The 22,045-nt window shown below is 34.4% G+C and overlaps 1 pseudogene; it reads right to left on the bottom strand.

Moving 5' to 3' along the window:
- Window positions 1-399: 399 nt before the first annotated feature.
- The window catches only part of Vmn2r116l-ps3 (vomeronasal 2, receptor 116 like, pseudogene 3), a 37,051-nt pseudogene continuing 15,405 nt past the window's right edge, over window positions 400-22,045 (bottom strand).

Genomic DNA, 22,045 nt, shown 5'->3' with positions numbered 1-22,045 from the left:
CATATGAAATATAAATAACAAAATAGTCAAGGAAAATGAAATTAAAAAAACAATTTAGAAAAGAATCATGACTCCAAAATGTTATAGTTCTAAGCAGAAAAATATTTATTAAGTGAGTAAAACAGTGAAAGTTCATACAATCATATCTCAAATTATAGTGTTTTCAAAAGATTTATTACACATGTTTATTTATTTGGAGTTCTTGACAAATAATAGTTGAATCCAGAAAGTTGGTTTTTTCACTGTGTGATACCAGAAGGTCAGACTCCAAATATAAGATTTGCTAAGACGAAGATAATCCATAAAGCCATATTTGGAATATCATATTATAGCCTTATATTTGACAATTAGTGTGGTAGACAATGAGTAGTATTCCATTTAGTTGAAAAATCATGTGACCTATATTTTAAATAAAGTTTTACTCCTATGAAATCTTTTATTGTTAATTGTATGAATTGTGTTTTTCTCTGATCTGAACAAAATAACATAGCATTTTGGAACAAAGATTAGGCTTAGAATGCTTGCACTGGAAGCTAAGGTAGAGAAAATCTCTACAACTACCACAGCCTTCCCTGTGGTACTGTGATAGACAGGGAGAAAGGTGACCCAGACACAGCAGAACACCAGCATGCTGAAAGCCAGGAACTTAGCCTCATTAAATATGTCAGTCAGATTCCTGGACAAAAAAGCCATTAAGTAGCTAGTCATAGCCATGACACCCAAGTAGGCCAGTATTCCATGGAAGGCAAGAGTTGAACCCGTGTTGCATAGAATGATGATATATCCATGTTCTGAGTGAGCATCCATTTCAACAAATGGAGGAGATGTACACAGCCATATACTAGTGAATAGTATTTGTATCAGGGTACAAACTGGAATGATCATATTTGGGGCCCTGGATATCAGCAACAACCTTGTCTTTCTTCCTGGAGCAGTAATCTGAAAGGCCATGACAACAGTGATGCTTTTGGCCAACACACATGATAAAGCCACTGTGAAGAGAAGTCTAAGAAGATTCTCCTGCAGGATACAAGTGGTTGTTTCTGGAAGTCCAATGAAGAGCAAAGGACAGAGGAAACAGTGTGTGAGAGTTATGAGCAGGATGTAACTGAGAGATCTATTATTGGCCTTCACAACTGGAGTATCTCTGTAGTTTACAAAGATTCCAAAAATAAGAGCTGTGAGTGCAGAGAATCCAGAGACACGATCATGAGTCCCATCCCCAAGGGATCTTTGTAGGACAGAAAGGTTATAGTTTTCCTGAGGCACTGTGTCCTTTCTGCATTTGTATAGTGAGTTTCTGGACACTTCATGCACTGTTGCATATCTGGTGATAATAGAATTTAGACGTGAATGCATGGTAAAGATTTCCCTTTACCCTGATATGTTTTACATAGTCATTGGATTGCTATTGCAATTATGTTCTCTTGTTATTTTAGCTATAAACAACAGAGTATTATAATGTAAACAATCCTAAAAGGTAAGGTTTCTGCACCTTTCTAAAACCGCCTTAGGAAAAACAAATTATGGAGGAAAGACTATTTTTCATCTTACACCTTATAAATATATCACTGAGGAAAACAGGCAGGAAATCAAGGGGGGAAAGAAATAGAGATGAGTCAATGGGGTGAGGTTTTGTATAGCCTTCAAGGAGTGCAATTTTCAAACGATTTTATTATGTACCTCAGGACAACCTCTAAGCCTGTCCCACACATAGTGGACTAGACCAGCCCACAGGAATCACTAACCACAAATATGATCAAGAGGCTTATAAATAGACCAGTCCTTGAAGCCATGTTTTAATCTATGGTTTCTTTTTGTCACATAAGTTGTATCAAATTAAAAATTAAAACATTCAGGACACCACTTTGCAAAAGACCACATATTTTTCTTGGGTCCTCAACTATTCCATGTTTTTTTCTCTTTTTAACAAAAGGATTTGTGTATATTTTTGCAATATGGTTGACACTTTCTTTTCAGTCATGAGAGTACAAAATTACCCAGCAATAACTTATTTAGTCCTTACAACATTTTTTTGTAAAATATTTCTTAATTTCAAAATATATATTGTTGACTGAATTTTCCTCTAAATTGATGGTGGTTTCAGATATATGACACATTCATTTTTATTTATGATTTTCTTTTGTTACAAGTTTTCTCATTCTCATGTTGCGCTTTTTTTTTAAATTAACTGGAGTATTTCTTACTTACATTTCGAGTGTTATTCCCTTTCCCCGCTTCTGGGCCAACATCCCCCTAACCCTTCCCCCTCCTCTTCTTTATGGCTGTTCTCCTCCCCATCCTCCCCCCATTGCCACCCTCCCCCAACAATCCTGTTCACTGGGGGTTCTGTCTTAGCCGGACCAAGGGCTTCCCCTTCCACTGATGATCTTACTAGGATATTCATTGCTACCTATGAGGTCAGGGTCCAGGGTCAGTCCATGTATAGTCTTTAGGTAGTGGCTTAGTCCCTGGAAGTTCTGGTTGCTTGGCATTGTTGTTCATATGGGGTCTCAAGCCCCTTCAAGCTCTTTCTCATGTTGCTCTTAATTGGATACCACTAAATATTTTTTCTAAGTTCTTACATCTTTCCCCAACTCTTTAATTGTTTTGGAAGGAAGATGTCACACATACTAATATGGGTATGTGGATGTCAGAGTAAAGCCAGCAGGACTTATTTCTCTCATCTACTTCAGTGCTTTGAGAACAAATTCAGGCCAGTTTTCTGGGATGTAAGTTCTTTTACATATTAAGTTCACCTCATAGCTATTAAATTACTAAAGCATTAGAAACCTTGAAGATTAAAATATTTTCATGAAAACTCCTTCTTAATAGTTAATTTACATTTTCTTTGTTCTTCTAGTACAAATTTGAAAGACTATATCCTTGTGAATCAATGTCGACAGTAAGAAAAGTATATGTTCTTGGTAGTGTTTAATTTCACATATCCTGCTGGGTATAACTTTCAAAGTTTTTGTAAAGTTTCATTTTTAAAATTATTTTCATTTAATTTTTTCAAAAAAACATGTAGAGATTCTGTGCATTTATTTCTTTTTATAGACAAATTTGCTTTTATTTGCCTAGTTTATTTTGTATTACACTCTCTTCTCACAATAGTTAACATTTTCTCAGTATGTCTTTTAATGGTAAAGTCATATTCTTATATTATTGTATTCTGCTCTATTTTTTATTTACTTTTGTTGTGGTGTCATTTTAGCTTCTTATGTGTGTATTTTACAGAGAATACCAATTCATTCATTAGTGGTGATTGAACTGTAAGACAATCATTTACTTTGTGTAAGTTTAAAGGTTTGACACATTCTACCATATGTCTTCAGTAGTTTATATTTTTAGTGTCACACATAATTGTATCTGTGTTTTAAAAGAAAATTAAACATGAGATTGGTATAGGCATATATAATTATTTATTCCATTCCATCGCTCCAAAACGAACACATCTCTGTAGAGTCTAAACATTACTATATACTGATGAAAGTATTTTGAGGTAATATGTGATATGCTCCTTCTACATCCACTTCAAACTCATGAATGTAACTATTATGTCTTCAGTCTGCATAGATCAATTATAACAAAGTTAACAGTTTGGTAGGCTTTATGTTCAGTCTCAATATGTCCTACAGATGGAACATATGTCTACTTTGTTTATTGTGAAATAATGAAAAATAATAAATAAAACTAAAATTATCATATCCCTTTCAGAATTGAGATACTTTTAATGCTAGGAATATATGCAAAATGAAAATTATGCAAAATTCCAAATGAACAAGCAAATGTCAATTTTATATCACTAATAATATTAGGAAATCCTCTCTACTTACCTTTCTTATTCAACATAGAGGGATAGAAGACTTATTCTACCCCTGAAGATAACAGGATTTTCCTTTTGTTTATTGAACTTATTATGGCAGGTTCTGAATTTTGCCCAACTTTGCTTGGAACTAAGTATACTGCAATTTAATTAACTGTGATGTGATCCCAGGTGTGTGCAGCTGAGTTTGGCTTATTTACCCCAACACTTTTGGATGTACCCATATAATGGTGCAACAAAAGGTGGTCATGTGATGGGTTCTCATTTCAAAAGCTGTCAGACAACTTTCCCCACATTTATATTTTCTTTCTAGTGGGGTAAATGAGGAAGTCCGTGCATTTGGCATTTGAGAATTGATGAGTTAATGGTTAATATTACACATTATGAACTTTTAGAACATCATCAATGTTGCCACAGTTATACTATTTCAGATGTTATCTAATTATATTTTCATGTACATTAATAGATATGTAAATAGTAAATTATGAAGGATTATTTATTTACTCATGAAAGAATATGTCTGCAATTATAAAATGCTATACAAAATATGGATTCTACTTTCAGATGCATCCCATGAGTCTCTGAATATCTCGGTCTTGCAAAATGTTCAAAATAATTTAAGTCTACTTTATAACTCATTGTTGCAGAAGAATTAAGTATTCTGAAGATTTGGCAGTAAAATATTGTAATACACTTAATTTAGAATATTAATAATGCTGTAAAACAATGATAAAACAGAAAAATATTGCACTAAGGAAAGGAAATGCACTTTCTTGACACTACATATAAAAGAAGATTATTAGAGAACTATCAAAGTAAACTAAAATCTGAATTTTACCAAGTCATAAGAGTGATTGATCCAGAACCATAAAGCCCAAAAATTCCTGTCAGAGATCTGCCACATAAGGATTATTAAGGTTAATCCCTTTCCCAATACCTATTACAACAGGAATATATAGTGAGCAAACCAACCAAATGGGTAAATGTCCTTGAAAGAACACACACACACACACACACACACACACACACACACACACACACACACACAAATATCCAAGACATTAAAAAACATAAAACACAACTCTCCCACTATGACAAGCCCTGTATATCATAACACAATTAAGCACAAGAAAATGACCCCAAAGCCAATCTTATAATGTTGATTAGAAGCCTTTAAAGAGGAAAGAAAAAAAAAACGTTTAAAACACAAGAAAATGCATCAAAGAGGTAAAGGTCTTTAAGGAAGAAACAAATAAATCCTTTACAGATACACAGGAAAATATAATAAAAAGATGAATGAAATAAAAATAATTTGCAAGATCTGAAAGGGGAAATGGAAGCAATAAAGAAGGTAGAAATACTCTAGATGGAAAACCTAGAGAAGGGACCTGAAACAACAAATTCAATAGACATCAGCAACAGAATATAGGCAATAGAACAGAGAATTTCAGACATAGAAGATAAATTTAAAAAACATTCTCATCAATTCTCAATGTACATTATTCAATGAACATATTGAATCAAAATAAGGAAATCCCAATGAAAGTGTTAAAGAAAAGACTGAACTAGCTGAAGAGGTTTGCAATTCCATAGGAAGAACAATATCAACAAACCAGACTCCATCAGAGCTCCTAGAAACTAAACCATGGATCAATTAGCACACATGCAAGGACCTATGACTTCAGCCACATATGTAGCAGAAGCATGATCCACTATCATGGAGGAAAAGTCATTGGTCCTGTGAAAGTAAATTTCCCCAATATAGGGTAATGCCAGGGCACTGAGTTTGGAAAGGGTGGGTGGGAGTGATAGCATCCTCATAGAAGCAGGCGAGGGGGCTATCAGATGGGGGGAAAAGGGATAACATTTGAAATGTAAATACATAAAATATTCAATTGAAAAAATACAAGAAATCTGAAATACCATAAAAAGACCTAACCTAAGAAGTATAGAAATTGCTGGAGTTAGAATCCCAGCCCAAAAGCCTAGAAAAAAATTCTCAATAAAATCATAGACAAAGTCTTTTCCAACCAAAAGAAAAAGAGCCTACAAAAATATCTTGTAAGCTCTATAAACCCACAGATGGTAACCTAGACCACTATACATTACAAAACTCACAATCACCATAGATAGAATACTCAAGATATTTGAAGACAAATCCAAATTCAAGCTGTACCTCTCCATAAATCCAGCCTGACAGAAAATACTGCAAGAACAATTCCAACCCAAGGGATAACTACACCCAGAAAACAAAGCAAAGAAGTTCAAATCACACACACACACACACACACACACACACACACACACACACACACATACACACACACACACACAAATACACATACCCACATAAACACACACACATACAAACACAAACATGCACACCACATACACAACCATGAGCAGCATCAAAATAAGAGGAATTTATAATCACTACTCAGTAATACCTCTCAATTTCACCGGACTCAATTCCCCTCTAAAGAGGCACATCCTAAAAGTAAGGCTGCAACACACCTCAGTAAATAACAGAAATTACCTGGAGAAAAGGGCTAGAAAAAAGTTTTACAAGCAAGAAGACACAAGAAACAAACAAGTGTAGCCAGTATAATACATAATAAAATAGATTTTCCACCAAACGTATTCAAAATAGGCAGGGTACACTTCATATTAATAAGAAGAAAAACCTTCGAAGAGGTTATCTCAACTCTAAATATCTCTGCCAAAAAACCTAAATAGCATCCACATTTATAATAGTAACATAGTTAAAGCTTCACGCACACATTTAAGCCTACACATTAATAGTGAAAAATTTCAATAACCTTCTCTCTATGACAGACAGGTCTTCAAGAAAAAAGTTATACAGAATATAACAAAAGTAGCATATTATGAATCAACTGGAAGTAAAAGATCCAAAGGATATTTTACTCAAATACAAAAGCATATATCATCTTCTAGGTACATCATGGATCCATTTCCAAAATCAAACATATGTTCTGTCACAAAAGAAGCTTCAACAGCAACAAAAATTGAAATAACACCTTGGAACTTATCACACCACCACGGATTAAAAGTTGGACTTCAATAACAATGGAAAGACCAGCATATGCACTCATGGAAATTGAACAAGTCTCTACTAAATGATTTCTGGATCATGGAAGAAAGAAGGACAGAAATTAAGACTTTCTAGAAGTCAATTAAAATGATGGTACAATATACCGAAATTTAGGGGAAACAAGAAAAGCAATGCTAAAAATAGAGTTCCTAGCACTAAGTTTCTTCATAAAGAAAATGTAAAGTTCTCATAAAAGCACGTTAAAATTAGCCTAGATATTTCTAGGAAAAAAATTATCACACAGACCAAAGAAGAATGGAAGTCAGGAAATAATCAAAATAAGGGCAAACTTAGTGAGAAACAAACAAAACAAAGAATTAACATAACAGAGAGCTAGTTCTTAGAGAAAATAAGCAAGATAGTTAAAACATTAATCAAAATAACCAAAGGCAGAGAGACATTATCCAAATAAACAATATCAGAAACGAAAATGGGGACAGAACAATAGACAATGAGGAAATTAAAAAAAAATCCATAAATTGGAAAAATCTAAACAAAAGATGCATGATTTTCTAGACAGATACCACTTACGAAAGTTAAATCTAGGTCAAGTAAATTATTTAAAGGTACCATAAACCAAAAATAGAACCAGTTATCAAAAGTCTCTCAACCTAAAAGTTCCAGGGTCAAATGGCTTAATTCCGGCCTTCCACCAGATATTAAAAAAAGAGCTAATACCAATACTACTCAAAATTTCCATAAAACAGAAACACAGGGGACACTGAAAAAAATCATTATATGAAGCTGCATACAACCTGATACATAAACCACACAAAAGCTCAACAAAGGAACAAAAAGTTTGGAGTGATTTCTCTTTTAAACAATAATGCAAAATCACTCAATAAAATATGAGGTAACCAATTACATTAACACATAAAATATATATACCACCCAACATGATCCAGTAGGTTTCATTCTAGAAATGAAGGGATGGTACAATGCATGAAAATGTATCATATAAACAAAGCTAGATAAACAAACTGAAAAAAACCACATGCTCATCACATTATATACTGAAAAAGGCTTTGACAAATACCAATAATCTTTCCCTAAATTAATCTGTCAGAAAAAAATTAGGAAAGAGAGCCAAAGGCTATTCCTCTACTTCAGTTTATCAATTGTATTGTTCCAGTATATTATCTATTAAAACAATACATAAGAATGATTTATACTTTTGGCCATTGCAGATATTATTGCCTCAAGAAATCAGTGTCTCACAGCATAGACGAATAACATAGGGAATTACATTAGAAATGAAAATTTAAAAAATCCAATAAAAAGAAAAAGGAAAAGAAATAGAAAAAAATTTGATTCTGAGAGATTCTACCCAGTACCTGGCTCAGATAGTTGCTAATACCCACATTGAAACAGGAGAATCAATTTAGGGACACTTATGGAAAAATAGCAGGAAAGATTGTGGGACAAAATGTATAGAAATTTTACAAAAAAAAAAAACAATAGAAATATGTGACTTGGGCCCTTGGGCCTCACAGAGACAGAAGCACCAAGCAAAGATGTTACAGGGGCTGGCCCTTAGTTTCTCAACACACATTTAGTAAATGTGTGACCTGTCCTACATGTGGGTCTATCAGATGCTCAGCTTGGTATATATGTGTATGTATATGTATGTATGTATATGCATATATATGTGTGTATTTATGTGTTTGTGTGTATGTCTATGTGTGTATATGTTTGTGTGTGTATATTTGTGTGTGTGTGTGTGTGTGTGTGTGTGTGTGTGTGTGTGTGTATACAAGGTCTCCAAAACTTGTTGTGTGACATATGTTCTAGTTGGTTTGGTCTCCCTTGTCTGGCTTCAGTAGGAAATGATGTCACACACCCACAGAAACTTACTGTGTCAGTGTGATACCGAGAGGAATAACAGGTGCTGCTCAGAGGAGAAGGACACAGGGAATGGTAATAAGGATTGTGAGAGGGAGTGAACAGAGGAGGAACAAGCAAGATGTAAAATGAAGACATAGAATAAATAAATATAGTAGCTAAAAATACAGTTTCAAGTACATGAAGAATTAATGCTCAGAATATTGTCAGTTAAATTCTTTATTTCTGTGCAACATTCTTCTATGCTGTGAGACACTGATTTCATGAGGCAATAATACCTGCAATTGCCAAAAATAGAAATCATTCTTATGTATTGTTTTAATAGATAATATACTGGAACAGTACAATTGATAAACTGGAGTAGAGGAATAGCCTTTTGGCTCTCTTTTCTAATTTTCTCTGATAGATTGACTTTGTCAGAACACTGTGGAAAGAAAGGAAAATCTTTTGAGTGCCTTGTCATTTACCTGTCTCATTGGAAATCTCATTCTCTTGGCAAGGAATGCAATCAAAGCAACAGTTAATCTTGCCCGGCTGGCTGATTTTCCTAAATCCAGGAGAGCAACTATCACTGCAGACAGACTTAGGGGACTGAAAAATATTTTATATGAGGTAAAAAATACATAAATATGAATCAGTGCAAAAGTAAAGGATTTTTTATAATACAGATCATTTATTAATTAAATTGCATATTTAAAAGTATAGGTTTTTGCTGTGTTCCTCCATTATTTTCATGTAGCATGACATACAAGTACATTCTGTTTTATGTTAGGTCCTAAGACTATAAACTCAATAAGATCTGTAAAGATTTTTGAAGATGTAGGCAAGAAAGGTTATGTTAGTTGCTGTGAAAATATCTAAGGAGGGCATGTTGGGACTCCAGAATGACTCTGTCCCTGAATTCCTAGCTACCCAAATGAGGAGATTCATCTTCTATGTGTCTCTCTGTCAGCATTGTATGAATTAATGTCATCATAAAAACAAGTGATGGGGCATTTCTGAGAAGTGTTTACTACATTCAATTAGCTAAGTTTTGAAAATCTTCTCAAAATGAGTGCTATCATTTTTGCAATACGAATTGAAATGTAAATCATGTTCTGTCAGCAGCAGCCCTTACTGTCTTATCCCTGATTTTTGAGGAAATCTTCCTGATTTTCTAAAATCAATGATCCCTGCCATAATGGACATCATCCTAAATCCTTGATGGGAAACACAAAATCCTTTCCTCACAGTAATTTTGTTGCCTACATTTTTATAACAGACAGGTAAGGAAAAAGGGCTTGCTCTGACTTTGCTGATTTGTTTCTCAAATGCCTAAGTAAAGCCCAACTGTACATATCAGTTGTGTTAGAGTTTTTATTTTTGTAATAAAAGAACACAATAAGAGCAATGTATGAATAGAAATTATCATTTCATCCCCCACTTCTATGTCACCATTTTTCAACACTAAAATTAAGGACAGTTCTTAAAGTCAGGAAACTGAGAAAAGAGTTGAAATGAAGACCATAGAGGCCTTTTCCATAGTGACTTGCTAGTTAATCATGTCATTTTCAGGTTTCTTTCTTGGAAAACTAAAGATGCTTTGTCACTTCTGTCATTTTAATGTATGTAAATTAAATGAAAATTCTACTATGTAAATGCTGTATCAATATAACTCCAGAGTGGTTTGGCTTCAGGCCAGGTTTGTAAATATTTTCTCTACTGACATTCCTCTTCCTGGATAAGTCTAATTTATGTCATGTTAATAGTTTTTTGGTTACAATGACTTCTTACACAGTGAATTCATATCCTGGCTTTAAATGACAAAATAATTAGATTATTTGATAATATCAAAAATCAGATCCACAAGAATGAGTGAGCAGTCAATAAAATTCTTTATATTTATATTTATGAGTGTATTGATGGGGTCTACATAAACAACCATGGACCGTTATGTACAGAATCATACATAATTTACATGCATTAGAGTCTTTTAAATAAGAAATATACACACCTCTGTAAATAATATGGGCCATTGAATCATTTGTTCATATACTGACATTCGTTGGCCTTGGGAAGATCTTGGAGAAAATTTACCCACATTCACAAACAGTGAAAGGCCTGTTGGGAAATTCCAAAGGTTGATAATATCATACTCTGGATCTGTCTTCTTTTTCCAGTCAAGGACGACATGGTCACCAACAGAATTTATCACTTGAATATTCTTCAGAAAATGGTGAAGCTAAAAGATATGTGAAATACTATAAAAAAGTTATAATCTTAGACATGTAATAGAACTACAAATATGAAGTTTTTTCTTCCTATAATGTATTATATTAATACTATTTAAAATTATTTTTCTATAAGGTTGAACAAAGGACATCTCAGTTGAAAATAAGTATAATTTGGTTTCTTATATGTCAGTTTTAGAGAACGATCTAATCTAAGAATTACAAAATGATCAAGGAATATAGTGTGAATAAATCTCAACTTCTTTCAATATAGCCAAATCCAATTTTCTGAATTTCTTTCACAGATTTCATATAGAGTGTGAGTTTATCTGGTTTGATTCGTATTCAGAAATAGTTTAAAGAACATATCTAGTGTTGCATGGGAATATTTCACAGGTTTTGTGAGAATGTGCAGGAAAAGCTGGAATTTCCTGAGATATTGCCAAGATCCATATCCCAGTTGGTTTTACCAAGAGTTATTCTCTTAAATGAAAACCTCCACATAGACATGAGAGTATTTTCACATTTAAGTTCTGAAGCATATATTACCTTTAGTAGACTATTAAAAGAAAAATTAGAATCTATGCTAACTATTTTGGGCTTTTAAAAGGATCAGTTAAGTCACTGATGTTACGATACAGTGAAAGGTGTATTACCTGCCAGGGGAAATACACATTGTTATCTTTGTTTGACTGTGATTGAATTTGGTACTGATTGAGAATCATCTCATGGAGGCTGTGGGCAATGGCATACACAGCATTGTACACATTGTATCTCTCTTCAGACATTACCATATCAAATAATTTCTCTGGCAACGATTCCAAGGAGGCATTGGGCATACAGTTTTCAAGTATTTTACAATCAGTATGTGAAAATGAGCAGTTGAAATATGAACTCCACAGGAAATGAAGAAAAGTATCTTCTGGGTACTTGATAAGTGTTGCCTCTTTAATAAAATTTGTGAAACCAAGAATCTCCCCATGATTGGGTGAAAAAGTGAGAATCCCATGGGATAAACTTAGCATGTTATATTCTGGATATTTTGAGCCTAGCAATTTTGAGATTGTGACCCAAACTTTTCCCAGTATGGACTTTCTGTAGATATTTTCTGTTTCAAAAATATAAAATCAATGTCTTCATAAATTATGACCACTTTTGCTGATGAATCCACATTATAAAAGAAAATTAAATTTGACAATCGATATATTTTTCCCCTATTAACAATATTGCCCATACAAAAGCTATGCAGATTTTATTATTGTCCAGCTCCTTTGTCAAGTCTGATATAAACTGAGTACCACTATGGTCATCTGTGGTGACCAGTCCCACATAAGTCCAGTTGAAATAAAGCATCAAAGTGACAATACCACACAGTAGAGATGCTCCTTTAGGGGCCACCTTGTACAGAGAAGGAAACTGACTTTTGTCATTCAGAATATTATCAAAAAGCCCCAGAGAAAGCTGAAAGAAAAATAGTATGTAATACTTTATGAAAGGAATTGCTCTTTTAAGAAAAGAAAAAAAGCTTATGTCATAAACAAAAGATTGAAGTGATAGATATGAAAGTGCTGAACACTTCCTAATGATAAACCACTATTTCTCAGTATTTTATAGAAAATTAAGGAAGAGACTCAAGATTTTACACTCCCATCTCTACAGTACCATATTTCAAAATAAAAGGATGAAAGTGTATTTTCTGACTCTGTGGTTGTTCTTTTCCACTAAGCAATCAAAATAGCTCCCTTTTATTTTGTACATACCTACAACTTGAAAAAAGAGACCTGGCAGCCCATCTCTCACCTAACTTTCACTCACCTGTGGAAATTTATAAAGATTCAGCAGTCTCGCAATATTTTCAGATGTTTTCCATGATATTCCTGTAAGTGCTGCAGCTAATTTTCTCTGTTGTCTACAGCTGTAATTAGGAATGGACGTGCTCAAGCCCATGAGCCAATACAATATATTCCTCAGAATATTCCTTGTATAATGTGGCAGAGTATAAATCTCAAGTCCCAGAGAGGTGTTTGGTAAAATGTTTGAGTTCGAGTTGATCTCATTGATGACAAGTAACATGGCCAAAACAAGTTGGTACTGCTGTACATTGCTCCTGCATAGAAGTATTATAGAATTTCTATGGGGATCTCAGAATAGTTTCAACTAAAAAAATTTAGTGCAATGCCTTATACAGTTTGAACATTTATGTTTTGATAGAAAACACACTTTTATGTCTGCAAATTAATTGTTTCTATTCAAATGGTGTGCTATGGCATTTGAAGTTGATGAGATATATAAGTGGCATACTTATTAATTGCAGGGTCAGTAGACATAGCTTCCTCTGATACCAAGATGTGGGGATATAACTTAATTTTTCCCTTTAATGATGTGGGAATCTTTCACTAAGCATTCTATTTTTTTTTGAGCTTTCACCCTCAAAAAATATAGAGAAAACAATTATTTATTCATTAAGCCCCCAGATTCCTGAGATAGGTTATTATGAAATAGCCCACTTAATATTTTCAATCTACCTGATGTATGTATGTATGTATGTATGTAACTGCACACTGTGAGTGTCAGGGTATCTGTTTTTGGTGTATTTATATATAAATGTCTTGGTGTTGGGAACACATCCCAATGCTTGTACATGAAATACAGATGATAACTTCTGTGACCAAATTGTTTTTGAGCTTCTTCATATTACATGTCTCTGTTATTATCCTTGTATGTTCCATAGGCGTTACTCTGAATTTTCTGTCTCATCATCCCTTGTCCTTTTAAGAATACTACCAATGTATAGGGTGCTGCTATTCTCAGTTTGATGTTGGCTCTGTGAATATGAACTCATGTTCCTCACCTATAATGTAACAACTTTATATGATATGTCATCCCTCACTTTTACAACAATAACATTTAGTGAAGAATATACATTATACTTGGGAAGGTAATTTTACATACATATGTGGAGGTAAAATATAATACATCCAATATACATTGTTCAAAAGTTATGTGTCACTATTCCTAATTTTTCAAATTGGTTCTTGGTTCGATATCCAAATTATAATTCCTATGAACATACTTGAATAGATTCATAAAATTCCATATTGTTTTCATCTTTTCTAATACATCTGTTGCCAAATAGATTAATTCACTGAAGTTTATCTGAGAATTAAAAAATGCCCCAGCATTTCACACTTCAGTATGGTCAAACTGGATCCTCCTCTTTAATACCCTATAATTTTCAAAGTAGGTTTGGATCTTTAAACCAGGCATAAATGATTTCTAAAACCATTTCCTTATCCAAAGAAAAGTGTAGTTCTTTTAGCTCACAAAAGAATATTTCTGTTTCAATAAATAACTAAAGAATCAAAGAAGTTGCCAACAATGGGCATTCCAAGAAGAACTGAGAAATCTACAGCATATCTCCTGCAATTAACCTTGGGGAATGTTGTTGAAGTTTGGCCCAAAACAATAAGAGTTAGATGACTAAGAGAATATGCTTTATAAGTAAGAGAGAAGATACACACGATACCCCAACAATATAGTTTGAAATAGAACAAATGAACTAGAACAACACCTGTAGACCTGTGTTCACAGGGTGAGAACTCTGAGAGACTCATTAATACATTTTGGACAATAGGCAATGAATTACTGCTGAAAGCACGAGAAATAGTCATTTGGGGAAAATGAGCATCAAATTACTTTTCCAATTCCAATTATTCAGTCCCAAAACCATATGTAGATATGCCATATTAAATGGGGTCAAAGAGCTGTAGGTATATAAATATATTGTGCATAAGTATATCAGTAATAACAATAGAAAATGAGGTCATTAGTTTCAGAGGAATAAATTGGAAGGTATGAGATAGTGTGGAGACTGACAGAGGAGATTTTGAAATAGGAAAGTTATTAACAAATGATATAATTATATGATGAGAATAAAAATGTATTACAAAAATATAAATTATTACAAAATTGTAGATTAGGTAGGATACTAATTCTGAGTCATATTATGTTTTAAATAATAAAATAACACTTTAGCTGATTATGTAAGGTGAAAGACAATGTAAGTACAAAAAATTCATGGCATGTTGTTGGATGGCCTATAGATAGCACTTTCTTCCCCAATGCATAACTATTTTTCAAAGACAACTAGCTTGAATAAGAGAAAAACTATCTTATATTCATATTTCAAACCCATACATATTACAGTTATGGTAGTTTTTTGTAGGTAGGTAAAACATCTATTTTGGGTCCATCCTAACAATGAACTTTCCTATCCTGGCACTTCCTGCCTTCTTCTCACCATTTCCAACATTATATCCATGTTGAGTACTGATAATGTCAACAGAATCTGACTCTTGGGTAGTCACATTAAATCTACATGGAGTATAAAATCTTGGTCCGACACAATGATTATTACACTTTTTTGGCTTCCAGTTCTGTTTTGTACAGAGTTATTTCAGGTGCAAGAGTTTATAAAAATGAAAAAATATTGCAGATTGTGCATACCACAACCTTGCTTATATGAAATATAGAAAGGAAAGTTTTGGTAGTAAAAATTAAGTATACATGGCACCAGAAAAATCAATTCCCATATCTCAGGCTTTTTTCTCACTTTTGGACAATGATTCACCTATATTTTAATTGGAAAAACCTCAAAATCGTCATTTTTTGAAGAAGATTTAAAGTGATGAGGACATGGATATATCTACGTGTCATGGTCCATGGTTACAATCATTTGACCCAGAGCAGAGTGTATGCACATATAGAGAATGAAAGTTATGGCTTGAACATGCTTGGCAAACTACTATACCATCTACAATACATCCTTATTCTTTCATTTGTAGTACAACACTAATCAATACTATTAGGTAAATGGAGAAAATCCACATAGAATGATCTCATATAATAATTACTATAAATGCTACCTAAAAAAACATAGATTCTCATAATTAGAAACATAAAAATCATATATGAAAGTTTAAATCTTTACTTTTATTAAATAAAAGACAAAAACAGTTCAAATGTAGGTCTAAAAAATGTTACACATCCGTACTGTCAGAATACAATTTAAGAATTCAACACAAGGGTTGGGATTTAGCTCAGTGGTAGAGCACTTGCCTAGCAAGCACAAGGCCCTGGGTTCGGTCCCCAGCTACGAAAATAAAAGAAAAAAAAAGAAAAAGAAAAATCCAAAAAGGAAAAGAAATTCAAACAGTTTGGTCTGGAGAGAAGCCTCAGTGATTAAGAGCACTAACTGCTCTTTACAAGGTTCTGACTTCAAATCCCAGCAACCAGATGGTGGCTCACAACCATCTGCAGTGGTATCCAATGCCCTCATCTGGTGTGTCTGAAGAAAGTGACAGTGTTCTCCCATACATAGAATAAATAAATCTTTTAAAAAAATTCAATACAGTAAAAATGAAAATACATTGCTAGTTTCCAAAGTGAGTAAAATAACTTTTAACGTTTTCATACGATGAAATGCAAACACTCTGAGAGGAATAGTATTAGTTCATATATATGTATGCCCATAAACAGAAATTGGGAAAGTGGAGAAAAGTACATAAAAAAGTCAATTACACTTCCTATAGAAATTTAAATCAAACAATTGAGTTCTTTGGAGAAATTTGCTTAGAATTGATAGTATCTCTCTATGAAGTATTATGTCGCTGGAAGGAGTGTCTCTCTGTATGGGATTGGGAATTATTAAACTGGCAGGCAGATATTGATAGTGATATTTATTATGCCCATCACAGTTCTTATATTTTGTGAACATTTTTTCTATCTCATTTATGTATTGGATAAAATACATATCTAAAAGATAATAACTGAGCACAAAGTATACTGCAGAAACTCTGAGATGCTGGGAAGTAAAAAGTGCAAAAACAGAATGTTTGCCAGCAGGAAACACAGATGAAAGGATGGATATAAAGAGGAGAAGACAGCTAGAACTGACCACATTCAGGACATAGTCACATGATTTGCCACTTTAAGCTAGCTTGTAATCACCATAGATAATTAGAGACTGAAGGAAAGACCATACAGAGACTGCCCCACCTAAGGACCAGTCCCATAAAAAGACAACAATCCCAGACAGTATTGGTGATGCCAAGAACTGTTTTCAAAAGGAGCACATTATAGATGTCTCCTGTGAGGCTCTGCCAGAGCACGACAAATTCAGAGGCAGATGCTCTTAGCTAACTATTGGACTGAATATGAGGATGCCAATAGAGGAGTCAGAAAAAGGACTGAAGGAGTTGAAGGTTTTAGAACCCAATAGGAAGAACAACAGTACCAACCAACTAGACACCCTAAAGCTCCTAGGGATTAAACCATCAACCAAAGAGTACACATGAAGCAACCCTTGGCTTCAGGCACACAAGCAGCAGAGTATGGCATTGTCAGGCAATAATGGGAGGAGAGGCCCTTAGACGTATGAAGACTATTGAAAGTTAATGCTACAGCTGTGAGGTGGGAGTGACTGAGTTGAAGGGAGAGCAGGGAAGGGCAGATGGGATAGGGTGCTTCTGGAGGGGAAACCCAGAAATTGGTTAACATTTGAAATGAAAATACATAAAATATCCAGTACAAAATGTATAAATAAAACTTTTAAACTTTAAAATATTAGAAAGCAAAAGTGTCATTATTCTGTTAGTGCAACTATATCTCTATAATCTTAACATTTACAATATAAAAGCAGGTAAACCTGTGAACTCCAAACCAGACCCACATCATGAGTGACAGTGAAGCCCTTGATATACAATGACCCCAATCTAAATGAAAATGAAAAATTTGAAAAAGAAAAATCACTTTGAAGACACATTATTTTTAAAAGTAACTAAATTTGAAGCACTTCAATAAGAGACTCTAGAAGTCAGGGTAAAGAAATGGTAGTTAAAATAACAGTACTACACTATTAAAACAGACAGCCAGGTTTAGAGGTCAGAATAAACTATGAACACTTAGCCCAATATATTTAAATCATAGGATTCTTTATGGGGACATGAAAGCCATACACTGGAGAGAGCATCTTTTCATTGAAAACCTGGAATATACAAAAGTTCACACATGTTAAGACTGAACGTTTTGAATTTTTTCTCATTCTTTGGGAAATCTTTGTATTTATTGATCTCATGCAAATTTTATAGATATGTGAGGACTGTTCAACCTCTAGAATCAAGAACATGCATCCTACTAAGAACACTTGCTCAACGATATTTTTAGCAGCTTAACAGATAAAATCCAGATTCAAAAACAATATAGATCCCCCTGAACCTTATATAATGTTACTCAGCAATTTAGAAAATAATAACATGGACTTTGGATCTAGAAAAAAAATCATCCTGTGTGAGGTTACCCAAACACAGAATAAACACATGGCTTGCACTCACTTATATTAGCTGTTAACTAATGATAATTTCACTACAGTCTACAAAATTTGAGCATCTAAGTAACACGGGCATCTTTAGGGAGGAAGCATTGATTTTTAAAATGTAGCAAATAACAATGCTATGCATTTATAAATAACTTATTGGCAGAACTCAGTGCCTGCTCCTCCAAAGTACAAAGCCTGTCTGTCTCCCAGGAAGTCTGCCCAAATCAGGGACAATGATGAGACATCCTACCCCAATATTTGCACCAGCTGGGACCCACACACATATCAGCAGATATGGAATATCTCCTGCTTTGTAAGAGTCCAAAAGTGCTTCCAGTATGTACTTTCACCTGCAGCCATGGGAGATCACTGTATGTTCCCACAAATTTGTCTGCCTTCCAGGGGTTTAGCTTATGAATGAACACAGAAAGGCTGCTCTAAACAAAGACACATGATAATCACTCTAACCAGGAATATATGAAGCCAGCCCTATGCTAAGACAACACTGCCTGACTATAGGAGTTATGTTCTAAATTGTAACAAACAGCTCTATCTGTCTCCAAAAGCCATGGTCTGTTCTGGGACACTGAGGTCAGTTAATAGCAGTGATAACAAGATGGTGAAAGGCAAGAACAAAAATCTAAGCAACATAAGCCAATATTACTGTAATCAGTAGATCCCATTTCTCCTACCACAGCAAGCCCTACCATATCTGAAACATCAAGATGGTGAACAAAACTCCTATCGTATAAAGATGATACGGGACTTTAAGGAGGATAAAAGGAATTCGTTTAGAGAAATAGAGGAAAGCAGACAGACACCATTATTTGAAGAGAAACAAATAATTCCATTTAGGAAATGCAGGAGAATGCAATCAAACAAAAGAAGGAATTGAACAAGATCATTCAAGATCTAAACATTGGAATATGAACAATGAAGAAATCACAAATATAGGTAACACTGGAGTTGGAAACCCTAGAAATAAGAACAGGAACTACATATATGAGCATCACCAACAAAAAACAAGAGATGGGAGAGGTCATCTCAGTTTTGAACACAACACAACAGATATTAACATATTGATTAAAGGAAATGGAAAATGGAAAAGATTCCTAACACCAACATCCAGAAAATTAGGGAACACAAGGAATCGACAAAATTTTCAGAATAGAATAGGAATAGAAGAGGGTGAAAATAAACAATTCATACACCCAAAGTACATTTTAAATGAATTCCTGGAAAAAAAACTTACCTAATTTAAAGAGATGACCATGAATTTATAAGAAACTTACAGGACACTAAATGTATTGAACCAAATGCAAAACACCTCCCACCACATAATAATCAAAACACTAAATGTAGAGAACAAATAAAGTATATTAAAAGCTGTATGGACAAATGCTAAGTAACATATAAGGCAGACTTATCAGAATTATGTCACACTTGTCAACACAGACTCTGAAAGTCAACAGATCTTGGACAGATGTTTTGCACACATAAACAAACAGGGTCCTATATGCAGGAAAACTCAGTCATCATAATTGGAAACACCAAGACATTCCATAGCAAAACCAAATTGAAACAATTATTATTCTACTAATCTAGACATACAGATGATACAACAATGGAAGATTCAATACAAGGCAAATAACTACAACTAAAAAAAAACAAGTAATTAATTATCTCAAAAAAAAAACAAAAGAAGAACATCACACACACACACACACACACACACACACTTATTTAATACAAATCCCAACAACAAAAGTAACAGGAACTGACAATCATTGGTCTTTAATATCTCTCAACATCAAAGTACTCAATTCTTCAATAAAAAGGACACAGGTTAAGATATTGGATATGTACTTAGGTTGCATCATTTGGCTGCCCCCTCCACAAAAGCACCTCAATTCAGTTAAAAAAACATACTACCTTAGAGTAAAGTTCTGGAAAAATTTTTCCAAGCAAATGTTTCCAGGGGTACCCTTCTGTAATACAGAGCAATAGTGATAAATGTTGTATGTCATTGGTACAGAGAAAGTGTTGTTGATCACTGGAATAAAATCAAAGACTCAGAAATAAACTCACACACCTATGGACATTTGATCTTTGACAAAGAAATCACAACAATACTGTGGAAAATAGAAAGCATCTGTAGCAAATGCTGATTGTCTATCTGGGTGTCTGAATGCAAAAGAATGCATATTGTTTTTATTTATCACCCTGCACAAAGCTAAAATCTAAGTGGATAAAGGAGCACAATATACAACCATATACCCTGAATATAATAGAAAAGAGAGTGAGAAGTTACATCAAATGTGTGGGCACAGGAAAGTTTTCCTAAACAGAACACCTATGACTTGGTCTCAAAGAAGAACAATGGATTAATGGGACCTCTTGAAACTGAAAAGATTCTGTAAGGCAAAGGACATTATCAACAGGAACAATGAACAACCCACAAAAAGGAAAGAGATCTACACTAACTCTACATCTGATAGAGGACAAAATGCATAAACAACTCAAAAAGTTAAAAGTCAAAAAACAAAATAACCCAAATTTTAAAATGGGGTACTAATCTAAACAGAGTATTGTCAACAGAAGAATCTCAAATGTCCTAGATTCACTTAAAGAACTGTTCACTGTCTTTAGTCATCATGGAAATGCAAACAAAACAGCCCTGGAATTCTACCTGCTACCAATCAGAATGGCTAATATAAAAAAACTCCAGTGATAGCACATGTTAGCAAATGGAGAAAGAGGAATGCTCTCCCACTCCTGGAAGGATTGCAAACTGGTACAACCACTCTTAAAATCAATACAATATTCCTAAGAACATTGGAAATAGATATATCTGAAGATGGGAGCCTAACAAATACAGATGCAAATGTACGCAGCCAAACATTGAACTGAGCATGGGGACCACAATGGAGAAATTAGGACAAAGACCGTAAAAGCTAACAGGTTTGCAACAATATTAACAATATTAAGTAGACTTCCCCCCAAAGAACTTAGAGACTAAACCACCGATCAAAGAGTACACACAAAGTCCCATGCCTTTATTTGGATATGCAGCAGAGGATTGCTTTATCAGGCATTACTGGGAGGGGAGACACTAGATCCAGTGGAGGCTTAATTACCCAGGATCACATGTGAGAAGGCCAGAACATCTGCTCTGACATCCAGAATAACTGGGTCCCCAGGATCCAGGGACACAGGATCCCCCAGCAAGCCAAGGTCAAAGGTAGGTTGGGTTCGTACCAGTGTCATGAAGAGAACTTAGAGGCTGGCTCCACACCCAGTCCCATAGCTCCCAGAAAAACTCAACTCTAAGGTGCTCTAATATGCCCAAGATCACAGGTAAGGGGGCCTAAACAACTTTCTCAATGCCCGAAGTAAGTGGGACCCCCAGGATGCAGAGACACAAAACATGGCCCCCAACCTCCCCCAAGCCAATGCCACTGGTTCCTTCTAGTTTGAAACTGTACCAGGAGCAGACATGGCGTGCTAGCTCTGCTTCCATTCTTACAACTCCCCGTGGGAACCCAATGCTCAGATGCTCTGAAACACCTAGGATCACAGAAGAAATGGCAATATCTGCCTGGAAAACTGGAGTAACATGGTACCCTGGATACAGGGAGGCAGGAAACCCCACCCGGCCTGTAGCATGGGTTCCTTCA

This window comes from Rattus norvegicus, chromosome 7 (genome assembly GCF_021556685.1).
Source record: "Rattus norvegicus strain SHRSP/BbbUtx chromosome 7, alternate assembly SHRSP_T2T, whole genome shotgun sequence".
NCBI lineage: Eukaryota > Metazoa > Chordata > Mammalia > Rodentia > Muridae > Rattus > Rattus norvegicus.
Note: the sequence above shows the minus strand (reverse complement) of the source record. Positions and strands in the feature narration are given on the sequence as shown.